General features: G+C 35.3%; 1 protein-coding gene and 1 pseudogene across 2 annotated transcripts in view; one reads left to right on the top strand and one right to left on the bottom strand.

Annotated features, from left to right (window-relative positions):
• Positions 1-23,476, top strand: part of NEBL (nebulette) — a 456,697-nt gene that overhangs the window by 67,284 nt on the left and 365,937 nt on the right. The gene's annotated exons all lie outside the window — the stretch shown is intronic.
• Positions 20,443-20,799, bottom strand: LOC141493536 (large ribosomal subunit protein P1 pseudogene; annotated as a pseudogene).

Genomic DNA, 23,476 nt, shown 5'->3' with positions numbered 1-23,476 from the left:
TATGCACCAAGGTGGCAGCTGTGTGAGTGATGTCTAGAAGTGCCTAGAAAAGATGTTATGAAAGTTGAAAAGACAATATTTGACAATGGACTGGATATGTGAGTTGTCAGATGTCATACTGAGATTGTGAACCTGGGTGATTGGGAGAAGAGTGATATCCTTGAGAATAATAGAAAAGTTAGGACGAGGGGAGAATTTAGGGAGAAAAATTAAGTTCTGTTCCAAATATGTTGAATTTGAGTCATCCATGGGACATCTGATTTAAAATGTCTAAAAGGAATTTGATCCTAGGAGACTGCAACTCAGAAAAGAGATTATGGCTGGATGGATATGTAGATCTGGGAATCATCTGCACAGAGATAGTAAGTGAATGATAAAAGTGAAAAGAGAAGAAAGCACAAGGTACAGAGAGCCTTGGGGAACCTGAACAGTTTGTGCACATGACCTGAACGAATGAAGCCAACATACATACACACATAAACACACACAAACAGAGATAGATACAGAGATAGAGAGAGAGAGAGAGACCGACACACACAAACACACACACACACGGAATGGGAGGGTAAGATCATGAAAACCTGTAAAGTATCCAGGAGGAAACTGTGGTATACTTGGGTCTGACTCTTCATGATCCCATTTGGAGTTTTCTTGGCAAAGAAATTGGAGTGGTTTGTCATTTCCTTCTCCAGTTCATTTTAGAGATGGAGAAACTGGGGTAAACAGGATTAAGTGTTGCCCAAAGTCACACAGATAGCGTTTTGAATTCAGATTTGAACAGATGAAGATGTCTCCTTGACACTAGACCTAGCACTTTGCACTGTGATGTCACTCAGGGAAACAGGGTCAATGACTATAGAGGGCTGAGGGATAAGGAACGTGAAAAGACCATTAGATTTGGTAACAAGGACATCATTGGTAACCTCAGAGAGAGGAATTTCACTTGAATGATGAGATAAAAAGCCAGATTGCAAGACCATTTAAAGGTGAGAAAGAGGAGAGAAAGGCACTGATTATAAGCCTTAAGGAATTTAGTCAGGGAGGGAAGCAGAGTTATTGGAAGCCTTTCTAGCTATTACACTCCATCGCTTAATATTTGAATATGGATTCTTTTTGAGGATTACTATTCAATTAGGTCTTTTCACAGAAAAGTCTATGATTCTTGGCTTAATGTTTAGTTCAGACACTGATCATGATTTGTTTCTCTGCTAATCTGTTGTATTGAGTTTAAACATGAGGAATAAGCATATTCTACTGTAATAAAAGTCCTCAGGAAGTATGAGAATTCAAAAACTCAAATGTTTTTCATTAATTTGAGAACTCCCTTCAGTGATGCAGATTGCATCCCATCCACATCTTCCTAGCTTTGCAACTCTTGTTCATGTCTATCCATAATTCCTCCTCAGAGGGTCCACAGGTTCTTTTCCCTTTTTTTTTAGTTTTTTTTGCAAGGCAAATGGGGTTAAGTGGCTTGCCCAAGGCCACACGGCTAGGTAATTATTAAGTGTCTAAGACTGGATTTGAACCCAGGTACTGCTGACTCCAGGGCCGATGCTTTATCCACTGCACCACCTAGCCGCCCCTCTTTTCACTTTCTTTTAATATCCTGAGGATATTAATGACTCTAAGGAGCCATCAAAGTCATTCATTATGTTTACCATGTGACCAACTTATCTTTTCTTTCTGTCATACATCTCTTGATGACATCATCTTTTTACTTTCCTTTTTTAAAGTTCTTAATTGGTTGCATGCTGTAGCCTGTTCATTCTACCATATGACTTTTCCCTGTCTTTTGTGAAATATTAGTTTTTACTTCTTCAGAAATGGCTATTGTATTTCAAGTTTAATGTACATTTAGCAACACCAACTGAAAAATGAAAGAAATGACTACCAGGGAGATCGTTATTTTGAACATTAAAACTAAACCATAAAACCTTTAATTGGCCCATTAGGTAGCAGTGTGCCTCATGATATAGATGGGCATAGTTTTTAACATTGATTTTTGAATTCTGTGAATGTGAATGACTTGAGGTGCTGCATAGATATTTTATATTAGAAATGACTTAATTTCTTGATTGTACAGTGAAGTCTCAATTAGTGGGAATAACAATCCCCTCCCTCCCACCAATTTCAAATAATGTGAACAATTCAGAGAATTCTTTATTTACAGTAATCGGAACCTAACTTTACTTATTTTAGCCTGTTAACCTCCTGCACAGTGATTCTCGGTCCACATTCTTTTAAATCAATACATGGAGTTAGCAGGTATTGACTACTCATATGAGAAGTTTCAGATGTTGGAGATTAAAACTCTTGGACCAGCCGTAGACACAGACACATCACTGAAGCTCTTTGGATGATGGATTTTTGATGTGCATTGCAGAAGATTTTTTTTTTTTCAGAATTAAGGAAAAGTCAGAGGATGAAATAAATAAGAACGGGGAGGGAACTGAGAGGGGTGGTAGAGAAAACATATGTTTTCTAAAGATATTTTAAAATAGATGCAGGGTTGATGAGACAGAGACAGAGGAAAACGGTTCCAGATGGCAGAAGGAGCAGGAATGGCAAAATTCTGTGAAAGGACAGAGACTCGGCTGGCACTAGACAGGTGGAGGAAGTGAGTGGGGAGGAAAATGAGGAATGACTTGTGAAGTGGGCTGAAGGAAGAAGCTATGAAAGAGAAAAGCTAGTGGTATTTTGAGGTTATGCAGATAGGGAATTATACTAACTTTGTGGGTGTAACACCTTTAATTTAAATATTTAACTGAATAGTTTGATGTCAATCATAATTGGCACATAAGAAGATATGTCAATAAATTAGCTAATCTTGCCTAATTTGAGTTCTTTTCTGTAGTTGTAAGCAAAGCATAACTACTATTTCAGCAGAGCCAATACTATTCAGGAAGGGAGAAGTCCCCCCTCCCCCCAGGTTGGGTGATGAGAGGACAATAACAGATAGAATAGGGTGAAAATAAAGGAGGGAACTTTTTCCCCTTTTTCCTTTTTTTTCTTTTTTCTTTTTCTTTTTCTTTTTTCCTTTTCCTTTTTTCCTTTTTTGACTGGAAGCGGGGGTTAGAATTTCAATGTTGTTTTCCTTGTAATGTTCCTTCCATTAATTTTTGGCTCATGATTAAATGTTAAAAAATAATGATACCTTCCTAGAAATAGGCTTTTAAGCTCAATTTCTGGTTACTGAAATGATTTTTTTAAAAAAATTGAGTCCTCCTTTCTTTTTATAGTGGAAATGATTTTCTCTTTGTACATTTTGACATGACAAATCAATCCATTTAATGTTTATTAAAGCACCTGATGGATTGCTTGACACTAGATTAGACTTTATATTCTTTCCCTACAGATTCAAGATTGTGTGTGTGTGTGTGTGTGTGTGTGTGTGTTGGGGTGGGGGGAGGGAGGGAGGGAGGGAGGGAGAGAGAGAGAGAGAGAGAGAGAGAGAGAGAGAAAAGAGAAGAGAATCTGGTTATCTTCAGAGGCTGTGATGCAGCTCCATCCATGTCACTGCGGTATTGCCTCCCACATCTCTGCTTCTGTAGAACATTCCTATTGTGTTTTTTAAAATGTGCCCTTTTTAACAGGGCTCTTTTCATCCCTAGGTAATTGTTGGTATCAACATTTTGCTTCCAGGATTATAGAAAATAAAAAGGGTTCAAAGATAGAAAATTATGTCTTCATTCTATGTGAGGCTAGGGCATAAATATGTTAACTGGATGTCTAGTCCCATTAAATAAGAAAAGAAATTGTACCCCAAAGGTGTTTGCTGTTGTATTGCTGGGTTCTTTTATGTTATCAGTGACTCCTACATCAATAACAAAGTTCAATATCTTCATTTATTGTTTACCTATGCATCATGTTTCAGGGAAATGCCAATAATGTCATTTGTTAGGGCTGCAATGGCTGTTTTCATGCCAATTGCATCCCAGTGTCATCAGGAATTGGCTTAGTCTTATCTTTTCTGTTGACATTTCTCAGGCTTCTTTTTGTCTTGCCATTTTGTACTTCCCATACAGACAGGTTTGTAAATTCATGGTAGGCACTGATAATCAGAATGATAAAGTTAAAAAAAAAACATTTTAACAAGCCTGACAGTATGTCAAAATGTGAAGTTGTAGCCAAGCATCATTACATTTGGAAGTCTCTTCTATAGTATACAGAAGAGATATGGTTATTATTTTGTTTTTTTAATTGTCATGCATCACACATCAAATATTTGCTTTGTTTGTCAACAGTAACCACTCCTACACGAGGGTTTGGCAGGTAATAAAAATATCTCTCCTTTACAGTGTGATTTACAATTTGCAAAACCTTTCCTTTGATGAAGGAAGCATAGCTATTTTTATCCCCATTTCAGATGAGAATACTAATGCATAAAGTTTGTGGTTTATATAGTTTCATACAACATGTAAGAATCAGAGCAAAGGCTCAAACTCAGGACTTCAGACAAGTAGTCTTTTTAATTTGGGAATTTTATTTGACTCATTTGGAATTTAAATATACACAAAATTAGAATTTCCATATGCTCAACAGAACACAAAAAAGAAGATTGCTCATGAAGCTGTATCTTTTAAATTTAATTTACATATTCAAATTATATATATAATTAATAATTTTAAAATAATGCATTAAAAAGTATATATATGATAAATTACATTCATACTTTCAAAAATGTCCTATGGCTTTTTCTTCCTTCTGCTTTTTTGGTGCATTTTAAAAACATTTAATTGGTTCTCTTTTTTCCCATCATTGGAACTAATGTCTTCTCTCAATTAAAAAAAGAAAAAAATTATAACAACTAAGCATGCTCAATCTAAAACATTTTATATATATATATATATGTATATATATATATATATATATATATATATATATATATACATATATATATATATATATATATAGTGGTTATGTCCAAAAATGTTATGTCTCATTGTGCCTGGAGTCTAGCATTTTATAATTATGAAGTGAACGGCATGTCTCCTTGTAGGTCTACTGGAGCTGTGGTCAGTCATTGCTTTAATCAAAGTGCCAGTCTTTCAGAATTGTTTTTATTTCCAATGTTGTCATTATATAATTTTTTCCTGATTCTTATTTAACTTGCTCTGAATCACTTTGTACTTCCCAGGATTCTTGAAAATTATTTCTTTTCTTATATCTTATGGCACAATAATATTTCATTATTTGAATAGTAGTAGTAGTAGTAGTAGTAGTAGTAGTAGTAGTAGTAGTAGTTATCTTTTGATATGGAAGAAGACCAGGGCTTAGGAAAATAATGTCATGACTTTCATATAAGATTAATTTAAGTGTGGGGAGTATTGTGCAAAGACTCCATTCTCACTATCCCATGGCATAGAAAGATCAAGACAATTGGTGATCAGTGGGAGATCATGATCTTTTAGAGTTAGATCTTTCCCATATCACTGAGGCTCTTCCTTGGTACGGTATCATTAGGTGACAAACTTTTGCGAGTAGGGTAAAGCTAATCCTTCTCTAGAAGGTCTAATCCTTAGTACAGTAATTTTGTGTCAACATTTAGACAATAGGGTAAAACTAACCTATCACTCAATGTTCTAAGTGAGAGATCACTTGATGCTGCCAGAACTGGACCCTTTCCAAGGGGTGGGCCCCCCTCTCTTAGGACAAACCAATTTCAGGGTACCTCTGTCTCTCACAAAGAAAAGAGAATTCTTCCTGGGGCTCCTATCAATTTATTGGGGTTTGGTCATGTAAATCCCCAGACACCTTGGGGCTTCCATCTATCTCTACCACTTCAGATTTTGATCAGCCAAGAGCATCAGAGACCATTGCCATGGCTCTCAGCTATCTCTCAGGACTTACTGACCCATCTTCAAGTGCTCTTCACATCGAACCCTTCTCCACTTTGGCCACGATTTATTCAGCCATTCCCGAACTAATGAACACCCCCTTAGTTACTAGTCCTTTCTTTTTCTCCCTGTTCTTCAAAGATCTGTGTCTCTATCTCTCTTTATCTCTTTATCATTCTCTTCCTCCTTTTTTGTTTTTGACAATTACTGTTTATAACTATTTCCTCTCTGAGAATATCCTCTCTCTTTGCTTTCCTCCTTATCTCAAGTGTTTTCCTTTTAAATTTCATATATTCTTATACCCAATTCTTTGTATATGCATTTCCAATCCTGTTTTGTCTGGTTCATATAATTGTTAGACTTCTCTTCCTCCATGTTTATATAACACTCTTAACCTCATATATCTTTTTTTTAGCGTTTTTTTTTGCAAGGCAAATGGGGTTAAGTGGCTTGCCCAAGGTCACAGAGCTAGGTAATTGTTAAGTGTCTGAGGCAGGATTTGAACCCAGGTACTCCTGACTCCAGGGCCGGTGCTCAATCCACTGCGCCACATAGCCGCCCCTTAACCTCATATATCTTTTTTTTTTAGTTTTTTTTTTTTTTTTTTTTTTTTGCTAGGCAATGGGGTTAAGTGGCTTGCCCAAGGCCACAGAGCTAGGTAATTATTAAGTGTCTGAGACCGGATTTGAACTCAGGTACTCCTGACTCCAGGGTCGGTGCTTTATCCACTGCGCCACCTAGCCGCCCCAACCTCATATATCTTAATTAAAAAATAGACAAGTTTCATCCCTGACTTTTTCCTTTCCACATTTATGTATTCTTTTTAGTCTCACTTCTCTTTCTCCTCTTAAAAACACTTAAAATAGAGCTAATACATCCAATAATTTTTCTTTTCTTTTTAAAAACTCCTTAAATACTTTTAAAAGACATGATTCTGAGGAAATATTGTTTCTTTTCACCAATTACAATATTAACATTGCATCACTTTTATAACCCTTTCCCATTGTTCTAATAAATTTGCCTTCTATGTTTCTCTTGATTCATGTTTGCATTGAAAGATTTTATTTCATTAAAGTATATTTTCTACCCAAAGGTTTATTCTTGACTTTCTAGGCTAAGTCATACTCCACTTTAGATTTTGAAGTCTTTTGTCTTTTGAAATACTTTACTTCAAACTACCCTTTCTCATATAGGTAGAATCTTTCAAGTCTTATTTGTGTGATCCTGACTGTGGTTTCTTGGTATGAGAACTTCTTTATGCTTGCAGTAATTTTTTTTTTTTTTTTTTTGCAGTGATAGTTTGTGGTTTTGGCTATGACAGCTCTTAGACTTTTAATTTTGGGGTTTCTTGCAAGAGATGATTGGTAGGTTCTTTATAGCTTTGCTCTGATCTCTAGTTCTAATGGATCTAAACAGATTTCATTCTTTCTTGAAATAAAAGTCTAGGATTTTTTTTAAATTGTAGTTTTCAGTGAGTTCAGTGATTCTCTAAATTATCTTGACCTTTCCCCCAAAATCAGTTGTTTTCCCTTTCATATATCTTACACTCTCTTTTTTCTCCAGTATTTTGATGTTGTTTTAGTATTTCTTACTGTCTCATGGAGTCATTAATTTCTGTTTGATCTCTTCTAGTATTAAGAAGTCTGATATTGGGATAATATTTGCTACTTGTTATTCTAAACTGATTATATCCTTTCTAATTTTTTTCTCCAGACCTTCTATAAATTTTAAAAAATCAATTGATTAATTTCTCCTAGCTATTCATGTAGCCCTTTGAGTAGGTCCTTGCAGTTATTATAGTATTATTCTACTTTTTCTCTTTTCTCTGTCTCTCTCTTTGTCTCTCTTTCTTCTCTCTCTCTCTCTCTCTCTCTCTCTTTCTCTTCTCATTTCTATTAGAGGTTAGGAAAAATGAATATGCATCCTTATACATATATGTTCATGGACCCCCTGAAATCCATTCATCCTTGGGGAGCCATGGACCTCATTTATGAACATTTTATCTAAAAAGATATATAACCCTTGTTAATAAATTAAAGGAATTGTCTTTAAAAAAAGAAACAAACCAAAAAACTCCTTAGCATTCTTGTTCTGTTAGGTAGATCACCGATAGCTCCCTTTCTTATTTTGGGTTTCCCCAGCAGAAAGGAAAAGAGAAAAAATTAGTATGTAAGAACTTGGTTTCTTTGCGACAGAAATGCCTCCCTTCCCTAAAAGTAATTATGAATTGGAGAACTGTCACCCTCAAACAAAAAACTGAAGATTTAAAATGTAAATGTTATGTGTTTTGCATTTGATATATTTGATGAAAAATTATTTGGAACTTGTAAGAAGGATAATGATTGCATTAAGCAGACAAATATGTATTTCGAGTCTCCAAATAGAAATACCTAAAGTAAATTAAAAAAGAAAAGAATATATGAAGCAGCTATGGTGTCTGAGGCACTGTGCTAGACAGCAATGATACAAAGATAAAATCAAAACAGTCCCTGCCCTCAAGGTGTTAGATTCTATTGGGAAGTTAAATCTAATTCACTTACATTTCATGGCATCACATCCCTGATGTCACGGTCCTCTTGGAGAATGAAGGGCAATGATAGCAACTATCATCACCCTTATTATCATCATCATCATCATCAACAGTAACAACAACACCATGACAAATGTCACCAACATGCACATAAGAATTAAAATATATAGAATGGGGTGAGGGAGAGAATTTTCTCCTGGGTCAAGCGAACTGCTGATGTTAGAAGATGGTTTATGGATAGCTAAGCAGAGTCTTAGAAAACCCTGGAAACCAAAGAAAAGAATCCAGAAAGCCAGGTTACAGAGAAGTTGGTATTTGGAAGGGATTCTTTAATTCTTTTAGTCTGTTTCAAACTGACTATCATGAACTTTATTATAATATAACTTAACTCTATTATTTTGTACTCAAAAATTCCCTTATATCATTTTCCCAGAAAAGAGGAGATTTAAGGAATGTATAGATGCTGCCTTCAAGTATTTTAAAAGTTATTTTATGAAAGGAAGATTAAGCTTGATTTGTTTGTCCAGAGGGCAGAACCAATAGCATCGACTAGATGTTGTAGAGGGTCAGATTTTGGCTCAGTCAGAGTTTCCTTCTAGGGCTTCCTAAAAGTGATATTGGATTCTCATGGAATAGTGAGTGAAGAACTCCACCCCTTAAGTCTTCATCACTTGTGAGTATTGAAGAGAGGATTCCTGTTTAAGAATGGGTAGAGCTTAGTTGGCTGTTGGACTTCCATTTATCTTTTTGATCTTTTTTTATATTGTATTTTCTGCTTTAACTGATCAACTAGCTATACTGTCTTATGGTACCTTGCCACATCTGTCTTCTAGGTTGCAACTCTTCTAATCCATCTCTAATGTTGTTGTTAAGTTGTTTCAGTTATATCCAACTCTTTGCGACCCCATTTGGGGTTTTCTTGGCAAAGATACTAAGGTGGTTTGACATTTCCTTCTCTAGCTCATTTTTACAGATGCAGACAAAGAGTGTTAAGTAATTTGCCTAGAGACTCACTTTTAGTGAGTGTCTGAGACCAGATTTGAACTCAGAAAGAGGAGTCTTCTTGACTCCAGCTCTGGCATCCTTTCTACAACATACCACCTAGCTGCCCCTAAGAATCCCTAAACTTCTTTCAAAGCACTGCTCAAGCCTCCTCCTAAACCAAACCTTTCCTGATCCCATATGTTGGCAGTGCTCGCTCCCTTTTGAAATGACTTTTATATACACTGCAATACTCAGTATATATACACAGTGCTCCAAAAGTCAAAGTTTTAAATGTTTGTATGCAAAACCCTGTATATATCTGTGCACATTTTATTTCCTAGTTAAAATGTAAACTCCTTGAGGGTAAGGGCAATTTTTTTACATTTGTGTTTTTAAGATTGTGTCATAGTATCTGTACAATAAAAGATACTTAATAAATATTGAATTCAACTAGAAATGAGTCAAATATGTTGCTGTCTTCAAATATATACTGGTGATTTAGGAGTTTATTATTTTAAAAAGTTCACTCAGCTGCACATTTGTTCTGGGGCACATTAGGTGGTCTGTCCTCAGATCTGATCTGTGACTTGAGGGAAGTGACTGGAATTTGAGGGATGCCTGATCTAACTAGATAGCTTCCCAGATGGTAGAAAAAGGCAAGATGGAGAAAAGCAGTGATGAAGCTATTTAACATATCTGTTAAAACACACAAACTCACATACCTAAAACACAAAGCAGTTTAAAGTTTTTTCTCTAAACCTTTCTTCCATTGAAGGGATTCAGATTCTTCAAAAAAAAAGTCTCATAAGAAATGATGAACAGGATACTCTCAGTAAAAAAATTTACATTAGCAGATGCAATGGGAAATGCACTGTATACAAAAATAATAGCAATGTTGCAGGATGATCAGCTGTGAATGACTTTTCAGCAATGCTATAATTCAAGAGAATGCTAAAGGTCTTATGATAAAGAATACTATCCATTTCAAAGACAGAAATGATCATATCTGAATACAAATTGAAACACTTTTTTTTACTTTATTGTTATTGAGGTTTCTCTTTTTTGGAGAGGTATGTTTATTTTTACAAATGACTATTATGGGGTCAGTTTGGTGGCATAGTGTCTAGAGCACTGGCCCTGGAGTCAGGAGGACCTGAGTTCAAATCCAGCCTCAGACACTTAATAATTACTTAAATATGTGAACTTGGGGAAGTCACTTAACCCTATTGCCTTGTAAAAATCCCCCCAAAAAGAAATAAAATGACAATTGTGATAATTTTTCTCATGACTACACATTTTTAATGTATATCAGGTAACCTGCTTTCTCAATGAGTGGGTTGGGAAGAAGGGAAAGAATTTAGAGCTCAAGGTTGTGGAAGTAAATGTTGAAACCTGCTTTTGCTTGTAACTGGGGAGAGAAATTAAAAAAATAAAATAAAGCATATTGTGGTCATTGAGTTTAACCCTTCAGATTTTCTGATGTCGAAATTCAGACTCAAAGAAATTATGTGCTTTCTCCAATGACATATTGGTTGTCAAGTGTCAGGAATGATTGAAATTCAAGTTTTCCTGACTTTAAACCAAATGACTATCTCATGCTGTTTCCTTTGTTTTAGTTAACACTGATGGATCATTCTGTATAAAGTTCTTGAGCCTTACTATAAATGTGCAATAGTATTATGAATAAAAATTCACAATATACATACCTTGATGCAAAACACATTATTACAAAATACTTCTAAAAACCACAACAAAAAGCAAATAAATAATAAATATAAGATTAAAAAAAGGGAAGTCTCCTAAGAAGTCTTTCTTGGTTTTCTAAGCCACTGCCTCAAATTATTTTATTTTTTTGGCAAGGCAATGGGGTTAAGTGACTTGTCCAAGGTCATACAGCTAGGCAATAAGTTAGTGTCTGAGGCTGGATTTGAACTCAGGTACTCCTGACTTCAGGGTCAGTGCTCTATCCATTGTGCCACCCAGCTGCCCCTCAAATTATTAATACAGAAGCAAGTTGTTGGAGAAACAAGCTGGCATGTTTTGATAATAAAATTACACTACTTAACTCCTGTTTCATGAGGTTAAAAAAACTGATGGGATGATGGGACAAGAATTACAAAGCCATTCCTCCCCTCCTCTACCCCTGCCGGGTTATAAATCAGACTCTTGGAGGGAAGTTGTCCTTAATCAGATTTCACTGGAACCCATTTCTTTCCTCTAAATTGACTCTGAAAATATAGCACTGCCTCTCATATAAGACTAGAAGAATTTTGGGCCCAAAGGACCCATAAAGGCTTCTTAAATCTGGACCTCTTTATGATGAGTATTGACCTCTTCTTCCCATACTTGTGAGGCTGGGATGGGAAGAGAGGGTTTACCCTTTTAATTATTGTTATTCATCAGACTGGATTTAAAAAATATATATTTGGTGGAAAATTTGTTTCAGCTTGGATCAAGAATCATGGTAGTCAAGACCAAATATAAGGTTGAGAAGTATTATAATGTGGGTGGTCAAAACTTTCTAGAACAAAAGAGCTGAGCTCAAGTCTTGGAAAGCTCTAAGGTATTCTCAAATACTTTAAGCCTTAGTATAGGCAAAGATCAGCTTTGATGGAGTGAATTATGTCATCAGGAATTTCATATACTAGTAAAATTACATGTATGGAACAAAAAATTTTATAACTATATTGAAGAGGAAGAACAAAACTAAATCTTGGAGTAATCTTGCTCATTAAAACCAATATGAAAATTATGTTCTTTTGAAATTAGAAAAGGACATTGACATGACAAAGAATTTTGAATTCAAAACATAGGTTTCACAGTTTGAGAGTGCAAAATATAGAAACTACAACATTGTATATGACATTCTTGTCATTTCCCCCCTTAAACCTATAAAAGTATAAAGTTGTTTCAAGTGGAATGGGAACTAATGCTTAACCATCCAATTTTACCACCCCTTGTTTAAATGAGCAAAATCTTTGTACTTGGACTCAGTTATTTCCCCCACTACAAAAAACACTCCCTATTTAAACTTTAAATATTATTTCCACTCATAAAATCTTCTCATGATGGAGATGGAGGGAAAATAAGAAAATAAAGAACAGAATGTTCCAAAAATTATAAAAACTATCAAACCATGCTATTTTTTGTGGTTGATGATATACCTTATCCTTTAGGGAAGACACTAGTCTTTATTTGATTTATCTAGTCCCAATAAATCTGTCAATTATATATTTACCTATTTGACTATTTGCCTCAAATTGGTTTTTGACTCTGTTCCTTTCTGTCTTATCTTCTTAGATAGAGCTAATTTCTTCTCTCCAAACTACTCTTGCTTCCATTTCTGTCTGACTTACATATTCCCCCTTCCCAAATTTTGTAATTGATCTACTCATGACTAGATTTTCCTAAAATACAAATTATTTTAAATTTATAAATATATAAAAATAAATTATATAGTGAATTTTTGGGGGTAGAGTGATAATTCTTCTTTGTTCTATTTTATTTTATTTTATTTTTACTAGAATGTCATTATTTGGCTTCCAAACTAATAATCTAAAGTACAAAGTTCTAAATCTGATTTTGGCATATCACAGTATAACTTTTTATCATTCTAAAATTCAGAATTCTATTCACAATTTAAAAATATTTTTAGTAATAATAATCTTACACAATACTTTTATTACATGATTCTCAGAATGAGTTTTACTTATTTGAGGTGATTTTATTGGTGTGAATACTGCTAATGTCTTTTTTTACATTAAAAATTGCTTAAATGGGGGTGGTTAGGTGGTACAGTAGATAAAGGACCGGCCCTGGAGTCAGGAGTACCTGGGTTCAAATCCGGTCTCAGACACTTAATAATTACCTAGCCTTGTGGCCTTGGGCAAGCCATTTAACCCCATTGCCTTGAAAAAACCTAAAAAAAATTGCTTAAATGGACAAAAGTTACCTTTAGAAGGTTTTATAAACATAGTTCTGAAAAGCAATAATGGAATATTTGAACTAAGCAGGATTATATAGATAATTAATCCAATCCCATTCATCTCAAACTACAATATTTTGTATTAACAGATATCAGAGTCAAACAAATTTTCATATTCTTATAATGGAAATAAGGAAAAGAGGAAGAAGAAGAAGAAGAAACCTATTTCCTGAATTAGGGTTCATAATCATGTGTCCACTTTTTAGTTAGATATTAGGCAGCTTCAGTAAAACGTTCATTAACTTGCAGACATGGCATCCTTGAATATTGTCTTCTTTTTTCTTCACTTGGAGTTGTCTTTATAGAAGAAGAAACATGGGCAAATCTTTACTCTGGCTCCATGACAGAGACAAAAGTATGACAGAGACAAACATTTCTTTTCATGAGTGAAGTTCTGAAATGGTTAAGATGCTTCCAAATTCTGTATTGAACAGGACAATCTTGGATTCTTAAATCCTGTCCTTGAATTTGTATCCTCTTTGATGCAGAATGTGTTTGAATGTAGTCTCTTTGAGGGCAAGGATTTATTTTTGCTTTGTCTTTATATCCCTAGTTCTTAGTGCATTACACAGTAGGTGCCTCTTGGAGTGACTGGGTTCCTTAAAATTTCCCCTACTTATATATGTTGAGACTCATTGGGTTGTGTTTCAACCCTCCTCCTTCCTGTTATCTCCCTCATATCTTTCATCTTTTCTCCCCTCCTTTCTGCTCACTGAGAAGTATATTTATTTGGTAACATTCCACCCTTATATTTCTTCTATTTTCATTTCTTGAAGGAATTTTTAGCTAGTGCTGTTAATCTTTCCTTCATTCAGTATTTATTAAGTTCACACTTAGTTCAGGGAACTGTAAAAGTTTCTTGATTGATCCTCTTCTCCATGGCCAGGTCTATTTCCTCCCTAATTCTACCTAATTTTTTAAGGTTCCAGTTTCATTAACTTTAAAACTGTTAGGCTTGCTTGAATATCTGGAAAATATGCAGCCTCTTTTCCCCTTAGAAAATTGTTGCCCATGAAATCTGACCATTCTCTTTTTATAAGGAAGTATTTCCATCATTTACTGTAGGCAGAGTTTCTGAAGGCTATGCTCTGTGCTGGAAACCTCTTTTGTTATTTACCAATTGCAATATATCATAGAGCAGTGTGTTTTCCATCCAGAAGATGTATCTGGTCTATTGGAGCTCTGATGCTTTGATGCCAGTGGGTTGATTTGAACTTATTATTGGTGACCTTGTGTGCCATTTGATGTTAACCGGGATTTGCAAATATCACAGTCATTAAATAAGATAACATTTGAAAAGAAGCCAATTTGAAAGCATAACTGAGTAAAGGTCTTTTCTAGACACATAAGAGAAAGAAGGGACATTAAATTGAATGATAAGGCTAAAATGATCAAGTCACAAATAAACATCATTTTCTGAAGAGAGCTAGGATGGAAGAATCATCTTGAGAAAAGGACAAGATGTTTTCTGGTTCCAAGAAAAAAACAAAGCAAAACATCTCTTTACAAAAGAAGGTCAGCAAGAGATTTGGCATGCTTCACGCTGGTTGAATAATACATGTGGTGGAAGCTGAGAAACAATTCTAGGAAGTTTTATTTTTTCTTATAAAAATTTTCACTAGAGGCTTATTTATATGCAGTAGATTTCTCAAAAAAGTCCCATTTTTTCAAAGAGTGAATCTAGAAGTGTTGATTAATCTAGAAACTTTTGGATATTATAGTCACAAGGGTGTAGCCTAGAGAACAATCACTAATTCTTCCTTATTTGATTCTTTTAAATCTCCAGATTGAATAGAAGGGAACACACACACACACACACACACACACACACACACATATATATATATATATATATACACATACATACATACATACATACACATATACTATTTATTTTGATGTGTTAGACTCATCATTTGTACTTAAGAAATCTTTGTATATGTGTATATATATACATACACATATTTACATACATACACATGTACATACCCATTTATTCCAAGTAACAGTAATGTCAATGATAGCCCTACCCCATTAAGGCAGTGCCTTGAAATACACATATATGCTTATTTTTCCTCTTGTCAGAGTGGTTTAGTGTCTTGAGTTTTAATGCAGAACAACATCATTGTTGCTGAATTGTTGAAATAAATGTGGCATTTTACAGCCTAAGTAGCCTTTGTGTTTTTTCTTTTACAAATTAATCTGTCCCTCCAACTATCTTCTATCACTGAATAAATTTAAAAAACAAACCAAAAAATAAAGTACTTAAGACAGTGATATATTTCATCAAAATAAATTCTTATATTGGCCATGTCTGAAAATGTTTTGTATTTTTCTGCTATTAAGTTTATCACTTCTCTTTCAAGAGGTGAGAGGGATATTTCATCTTCTTTCTTTCAGTTATATTTGTAGCTTATGAATTCTGAATTCTTTTTTTTCTCCATACAATTTTTATCATTATATAAATCATTCTCCTAGTTCTCTAGTTCCCACTTTCATTCTGCATTGGTTCATAGAGATCTTCCCAGTTTCCTTTTAAACTATTCATTTCATCATTTCTAAGGGGACATACTTCCATATAACATATGAGGTTTAACCATTCCTCAGTAGGAAGATGTTCCCTTAGTTTCTAAAATGGCTACCATGAGAAGAGATACCATAAATATATTTTGCAAACATGTTTTAATACATACACATATTTTCTACACAAAATTTTCTTTTTTGATTATTTTTTGTATATATAAGTCAAAGATAGATGCAGTTTGGCAGTTTTTGCACCATGGTTCCAAATTGTTTTCTGCAGTGGCTAGACTGGTGAAGATATTATTTCACTCTGTGCAATCATGATCTATTTTTCTGGGAGGTTAGTTGTAAGCCCAGATCTTTTGCCTTTAAAATATCATATTCTGATCCCTTTGTTTCTTTAAAATGGTTACTGCAAAATCTTGTGTGATCCTGATTGTGATAATATGGCACTGAAATTCTTTCTGGATGCTTTATGTGTCTTCTCCTTGATCAGGGAGTTCTGGATTCTGGTAGCAATAGAACTTCCTGGGAGTTTTCATTTTGTGTTTTTTTTTTTTTTTTTATTGGTGACTAGTGATAAATTCTTTTAATTTTTACTTTACCTTTGAGTTCCAAGATACCTAAGACAGTCTTCCTTTATAATTTCCTGAAATATGATGCTTAGGCTTTTTTTTTGGTTCATAGTTTTCATGTGGTATAATGATTCTTAAATTTTCTCTCCTTATTCAATTTTTAGGTTGGTTGTTTTCTCAACTAGATATTGCAAATTTTCTTGTTTTATTTTTCAGCCTTTTGACTATTTTTATTATTTTTTGATATTTCATGGAGTCATTAACTTCCACTTCATTGATTCTCAATTTTAAAGGAATTAATTTTTAGTAAAGTTTTTACCTAAGCTGTTAATTCCCTTTTCATGTTTTTTTTTGCATCCCATTTCTTTCTTCATTTTCCCTGAACTACTCTTATTTGCTTTAAAATTTTTTTTTGTCCTTTTAATCTCTTTACCTCTTCTAGGAATTCTTGTTGGGTTGTTTGAATTTTTTCTTTGTGGATTTACTCGTAGATATTTTGAAGTCATTGTCTTTTGTGTTTGTGTTTTGAGATTCTTTGCCACATAATAACTATTTATGGTTGAGGATGTTATTTGTTTATCCATTTTTCCAACCTATTTCTTGTTTTTGGATGTGTTTTAGTATGAGAGTCTGTTCTCTTCTAGGAAGCTGTCTGGTCTGAACTTTTTTTTAAAAATTTTATTTAAGGCAGTGGGATTAAATGACTTGCCCAGGGTCACACAGCTAGGTAATTATTAAGTGTCTGAGGTCATATTTGAACTCAGGTCCTCCTGACTCAGGGCTGCACCACCTAGCTTCCCCTGGCCTGAACTTCTGTCCTGCTACTGCCTTCACAGCTTAGTTTGGGGGTTTGCAAGTTGGTAATGCTTTAAAAGTAGTATGATCTGGGAAGGGGGCTATTCATTTCCTTCTTGGTCTGAGATATTCAAGTTCCTGACCAAGGTCTGAATCTGTTGTCTTATGTGTGGTTGACTTTCAGTAGACTGTAATTGGATTCAGTCATTGTTAGCCTGTTGGGAAATTCTACAGGTTCAGAACAACTGAACTGCTAGTTCCTCTTTGGTTTTGATCTTTTACCCTGGTTTATTCCATGGCAGTTTTATATGCTAGTTTAAAGGGTAAAACTAAGTTGCTTTTCTGCTCTTCTGCCCACAGTGATGCAGCTAAGTTTCTGAAATTTGTTTTGTATTCAGGCCTTCATGCTCAGTTGAGGCAACTTCTCTTTGCCCTAGACCTGTGACCCAGAACTGGGTGCAATGGATGACAGAGTTGCCAGATGGCACCCTTGGGATCTCTTTCCACCCCAGTCTTTCCCTGGTGCTCTATTGGTCTGCTTGCAGTTGCTGCTTGTGTCACCAAGGTGTGCTCCTGGCCTGTCCTTACCCCAGTGTCTGAAGATCTCTCTATCTTCTTAAGTTACCCTGGGATGGAAAAAAGTTGACTCACTGTGATTTTTTGCCTTTTCTGATCAGAATTCTCTCTGGTGCATTTTCCAAGTTGTTGCAAAGCAGGTGTAATGGGAGAACTGGGCAAAAACGTTTCTTCTTACTTCACTATCTTGATTCTACCTCTTGTATTTTTTAAAAAAGTATATTCACCTTTTTCCTTATTCCCTTTACTCCGAAGAAAGTCCACAGGAAGCCAGTCAGTAGGGGAAAAAGGGCTGTGTGTGTGTGTGTGTGTGTGTGTGTGTGTGTGTATTCTTTCTTCCTCTCCTATGATGAACTTTCCCCATGTGGGGGATTAAATTATTTTTTTTTTTTATACTGAGTTCATCCTGGATCCAATTAGAGGTATTAATTGTTCAAGTATTTTGGGGGTAGCTACAGTGGGTAGAATTCCCAGTTTGAAATCAGGAAGACTCATCTTTTATGAGTTCAAATCCATCCTTAGAGACTTACTAACTGTATGACCCTGGACAAGTCACTTAACCCTGTGTACCTCAGTTGCTCATCTGAAAATTAGTTGAAGAAGAAAATGACAAATCACTCCAGTATCTTTGCCAAGAAAACCCCAAATGGGGACATGACTGGAAAATGACTGCAATTGCAACAACAGCAATTATTTTGTTTTTAGTAATACTATAGCTATCACTGCTAGAATCACTGCTAGAAAAGTGGAGAATATGTAGATATCATGAAATCTTAAGATGTCATCTCTAATTGTGTCCTTACAAAAAGATCAGATGTGAAATGGGCTGGAGCAGGTCTAATTGTGATGAGAAATTCAAATCTGGTATAGAGAAAGAAGTTGCTTAGTACTTTGAAATACTGAATATACTCAGATCAGTAAGCACTGAAGATATACACAGAATTATTGAATGTTGAAGCTGGAAGTGACCTTGGAAGTCATCACCTCTGTTTTTACTAATTTTTATGATTATATAGGATTGTTTGGGTCCTGCCAGATAAAAATAAATTCAAAATCAATCAAATATTATTATTATTTTTAAAAATTTTATTTATTTTTGAATTTTACAATTTCTCCCCTAATCTCACTTCCCTCCCCCCACCCCCCCACAGAAAGCAGTCTGTTAGTCTTTACATTGCTGAGATAGCAAAATTACATAATAAGATAACAATTTTCTTTTAAAAATTAAAGGTGATAGTCTTTGTTCAAACCCCACAATTCTTTCTCTGGATACAGATGGTATTCTTTATTGCAGATAGCCCAGAATCATCCCTGATGGTTGCACTGATGGAATGAACAAGTCCAGTAAGATTGATCACCAACCCCATGTTGCTGTTATGGTGTACAGTGTTCTTCTGGTTCTGCTCATCTCACTCAGCACCAGTTAATGTAAATCCTTCCAGGCTTCTCTGAATTCCCATCCCTCCTGGTTTCTAATAGAACAATAATGTTCCATTCCCCAATTGATGGATGTTCACTCAATTTTCAAATTTTTGCCACCACAGAGTTGCCATGAATATTTTTGTATAAATCAAATATTATTAAAAATCTATCGAGTGCCAGATACTCTACTAAGTCCTGGGGATGCAAAAACAAAATTGAAATAATTCCTGCCCTCAAGGAGCATGCATTTTAATGAGGAAAACAACACATTCATTATCTACTTCTCTTTCTCTAGGTAGGATGATAGATCTGAGTGCACTATGAAAGGGGAAAATCAAAAAAGGCTTCTTGTAGAAAGTAGCAAATACATTGAGTTATGAAAAAAACAAAGTATAATAGTCACAGAGGACAGCCAATGTAAGGACAATGAAAAAAACTAGCTTATTCATTTTCAGTTCAAGACATGAAGTCAGCTTCAGTATAACATTGAGTAGGAGTGTTGGGTTACCTTAGGTAAATGTCTCAATCTCACTGGTCCTTAGTTACCTCATCTGAGAAATATAGATGTTGGAGCACATAATCTCCAAGGTCCCCTTCAGGAGTCTTTAGGAAATCCACCTTTCAAATATAGTTTATGAAAAGAATAACTGGCTTGTGTTAGTAATCTGGGCATGTGATAGTGAAGGTCTTAATTAAACATTATTGTAGAATTTGGGAAGAAGGTTTAAACCATGAGAAATTTTAGATAACTAAATGACAGAATTAGGTGAACTTGAATAGAGCGGGAAAGAAATATGCATTTTTCTCTATTAATTATGTATTTGATATCTTACTCTTCAGTATGTCTTACTTCATAAATCCAAATACAAGACTGGAACTTAGAAGTAAATGACTCCAACTTTCATCTTTTAAAGAGAAAATATTGAGGGACAAAGGGATTATGATTAGTCTCATGTCTTGAGGGTAGAACATGGAATCTAGAGAGATTCTGGTTCTCTTTACCAGTAAAGACATTTCTATATGTGACAAAGGTCTTTTAAGATGCTTATCAAACTGTTTAAGCACCTAGGAATATTTAGATGAAAGCTAAAAATTGCATGTCACAAGAAAATTTCATACCTGAGAATTTAAGAAGTGTTTTATTATAGTGGAAATAATGCAGTTAGATATTCATATATTTTTATTTTATTTTTATTTAATTTAATTTATTTAATGTTACAAAAAATAGTCAAACAGACCAAAACCCATGTCATCATCAGACTCCTCAGATTCTCATTTTTTTGCTTCCTCTCTTTTTTATTCCTCAGCCGGGGCAGCTGTGCTAGCAGGAGCAGCACCTCCGGCAGAAGCAGCACCATCAGCTGTTGGGGCAGGTCCACCAACTCCTACCATGCAGATGAGACTTCCAATATTGACAAAGAACAGAGCCTTTGCAAATAATGCAGGGCAGAATGGTTCAACATTCACACAGGCTGCTTTAATGAGGGCATTAATTTTATCCTCTGTGACTGTAACTTCATTGTCATGAAGGATGAAGGCAGAGTAGATGCAAGTGAGCTCAGAGGTATCCATTTTGAGAGATGGATGAGGAATCTCATTTGTAGTGATGCCAGTCTCTGGCTGAAGTGAGTTTGCCTCAACTTGGCCTTAGCTTCCGGAAGAACCAAACACTTTACAGACAACTGAAGAGAGCCATATATTCATTCTCTCTCTCTCTCTCTCTCTCTCTCTCTCTCTCTCTCTCTCTCTCTTTTGGTTTTTGCAAGGCAATGGGGTTAAGTGGCTTGCTCAAGGCCACACAGCTAGGTAATTATTAAGTGTTTGAGGCTGCATTTGAACTCAGGTCCTCCTGACTCCAGGGTGGGTGCTCTATCCATTGCCTAACTGCCCCCATATATTTTATTTTAAATAATACTAGTTCATTAATCTGATTCACAGAATTATCACAGAAGACTTTCAAGAGGTCCAGGGAGACTTCTACAGATTAGGTGATATTCACTTTGTATTTCATTGGTCTTTCACTGGTTGCACCCCAGTCTTGAATGCATTGAAGAGAAACAGAATAAGTTCACATACATAATGAATGTTTGGGGAGTTAATTGTCTTGATTGATGTTCATTATGGATTCTTGAGTTTTCTCTCTCTTCTTTTTGTCTGTCTGTCTCTCTCTTTCTCTCTCACACACATACATAGACACATATACACACACACAACCCCCCCCACACACACACCTCCTGATGGAATGCCCCAAAACTTGTACTTGGAGTTAGAAAAATCTGGGATAGAGTCTCATCTCTCCCTGAGCCTTAGTTAACCATTTAGTGCCTGAGGTAACACTTCACAATTCTATTGCTGCTAGACTATTCTATGTTCAGAGTTTTACAAGACCTTTATAATTATCTTATTTGATCAGGTTCTGTGATTATCTCTATTATACAGATGGAGAAATTGAGATAAATCCATTGGAAGTTGGAAAAGACCTTGACCACTTTAGGTTTATGGATTTAGAGTTGGAAGGGGCCTAGGGACATCTAATCCAACTCTAAATCTCAGATGAAAAAATGCACAGGGAAGCTATTTGTTCAAGGTCACACAGAGATAGTAAATATCAAAGGTGGGATTCATTCTTGAGTCTTCCTGACTCCCAAGTGCAGCAGGCTGTTACCTTTGCCAAATTGCCTCTTATAGACTGCAGTTTGAATCAGTAGATGAAATTATTTCACTGGAAAGTTCCCACAGTAACAAAGTCACAGATTCTTTGGGTATTCAGGTCATTTTAGATGACCTGTATAAATGGATATACTTATCCTTAACTTTTCCTTAAGGATTCAGAGTGGGGGAGAAGTGTTCTAGTCACTATACTAAGCTCTTTACAAATATTACCTTATTTGATCCTCACAGCAACCGTGGAAGGTAGATGCTCTTATGATCTTATGGTGGAGGAAGGAGAGGTTGTGACTTTCCCAAGATCACACAGGTATTAAGTTTCTGAGGTTAGATTTGAACTCCGCTCTTCCTAAGTCCAGATGCAGCATCAGTTCCCTGAATACAGGATCTTTGTAGTGTCTCAAGGACATTATTATGCATTTGAACTTTAATTCTCTTTGCATTGTTATTTTATAAAAGATTTTGTTTGTCTTTTATGGTTATTTTAGATGCTAGATCAGAGGGAAGTTTACTACAAGAGGGAAATCACATTTCCTTTCCCCGACCCCAAGAATTCTGACCCTGAACTTGAGGCAAAGTATCTGTATTGGAACCAGATGATGGTGATCGAGGACTAACAATTAGGGGTAATATCCTTGACCACAACTGAGGACTGCTATCAAACCAAGTAGAGGCAGAGAGGCTGGTCAAACATGGCTAATATACTGAAGCAAGACTATGGCTCCCCTCCACCCCCACTTAAACAAAATGCAAATGGGAGTGTGGAGATGGTGTTACAACATAAGGAGAACTTGGTCAGTTTTAAATCATAATTTTTAATGTTCCTCTTTGGTATGTTATGAAAACACCTTGAAATGAATTAGGGAAGAACAAGGGAGTAAAAGTTCAATTACTGGTGATTTTAAAAAACCTTTTACACCATGCAGCTTTCTTTGGTTTTGGTGCTGTGCACAGCGACAATCTGTTTCAGCAAATTTTCTAGAGAAAGATTCTCGTGGTGATAAATACTGTTTTGCAAGTAATTCAATTCTGACAGCATGACTCCTGGAGGCCCTAAGTACCGTACTTGTCCGACCTGATGTATGGTAAAGATTCATAGTTCAATGGGGAACCCAAAGTGTGCAAGTCTGAACTTTGACTTTCTATATTTGCTCTGGCATTAAGGTTAAAAATGTGTTAACCTTTATGTTCAAAGGACTTAACATAAAGACATAAAATTGAGGCATATTTGTATTAATGAAATCAATGGAAAGCTTATGCCCTATGCTATCTGCAATTGATTTTTTCTAAATTATTCTACAGGTTGTTGATGTTTTTCTTTGGTATGAGCCTACACATGTTTTAAAATGTTCAGGACTATTAGCGGAATGAAAGGATGATACAAACATTGTTTACTTGCCTTTTTCACCATCTATTTCAATGCTCAATCAATTCCTTTTTTTTACCTTTTAACTCCAGGGACAGTTGTTTTAGGTTACCATTATTTTTTAATGTCATTTAGGTGACAAGAAAATAGAGGAGTTTTTAGTCATTGCCGGCAAAGAAATACTGTTCTCACGTAAACATCCCTGGAAGCTTATAC

The sequence above is a fragment of the Macrotis lagotis genome, chromosome 7, assembly GCF_037893015.1.
Source record: "Macrotis lagotis isolate mMagLag1 chromosome 7, bilby.v1.9.chrom.fasta, whole genome shotgun sequence".
NCBI classification, from domain to species: Eukaryota; Metazoa; Chordata; class Mammalia; order Peramelemorphia; family Peramelidae; genus Macrotis; species Macrotis lagotis.
Note: the sequence above shows the minus strand (reverse complement) of the source record. Positions and strands in the feature narration are given on the sequence as shown.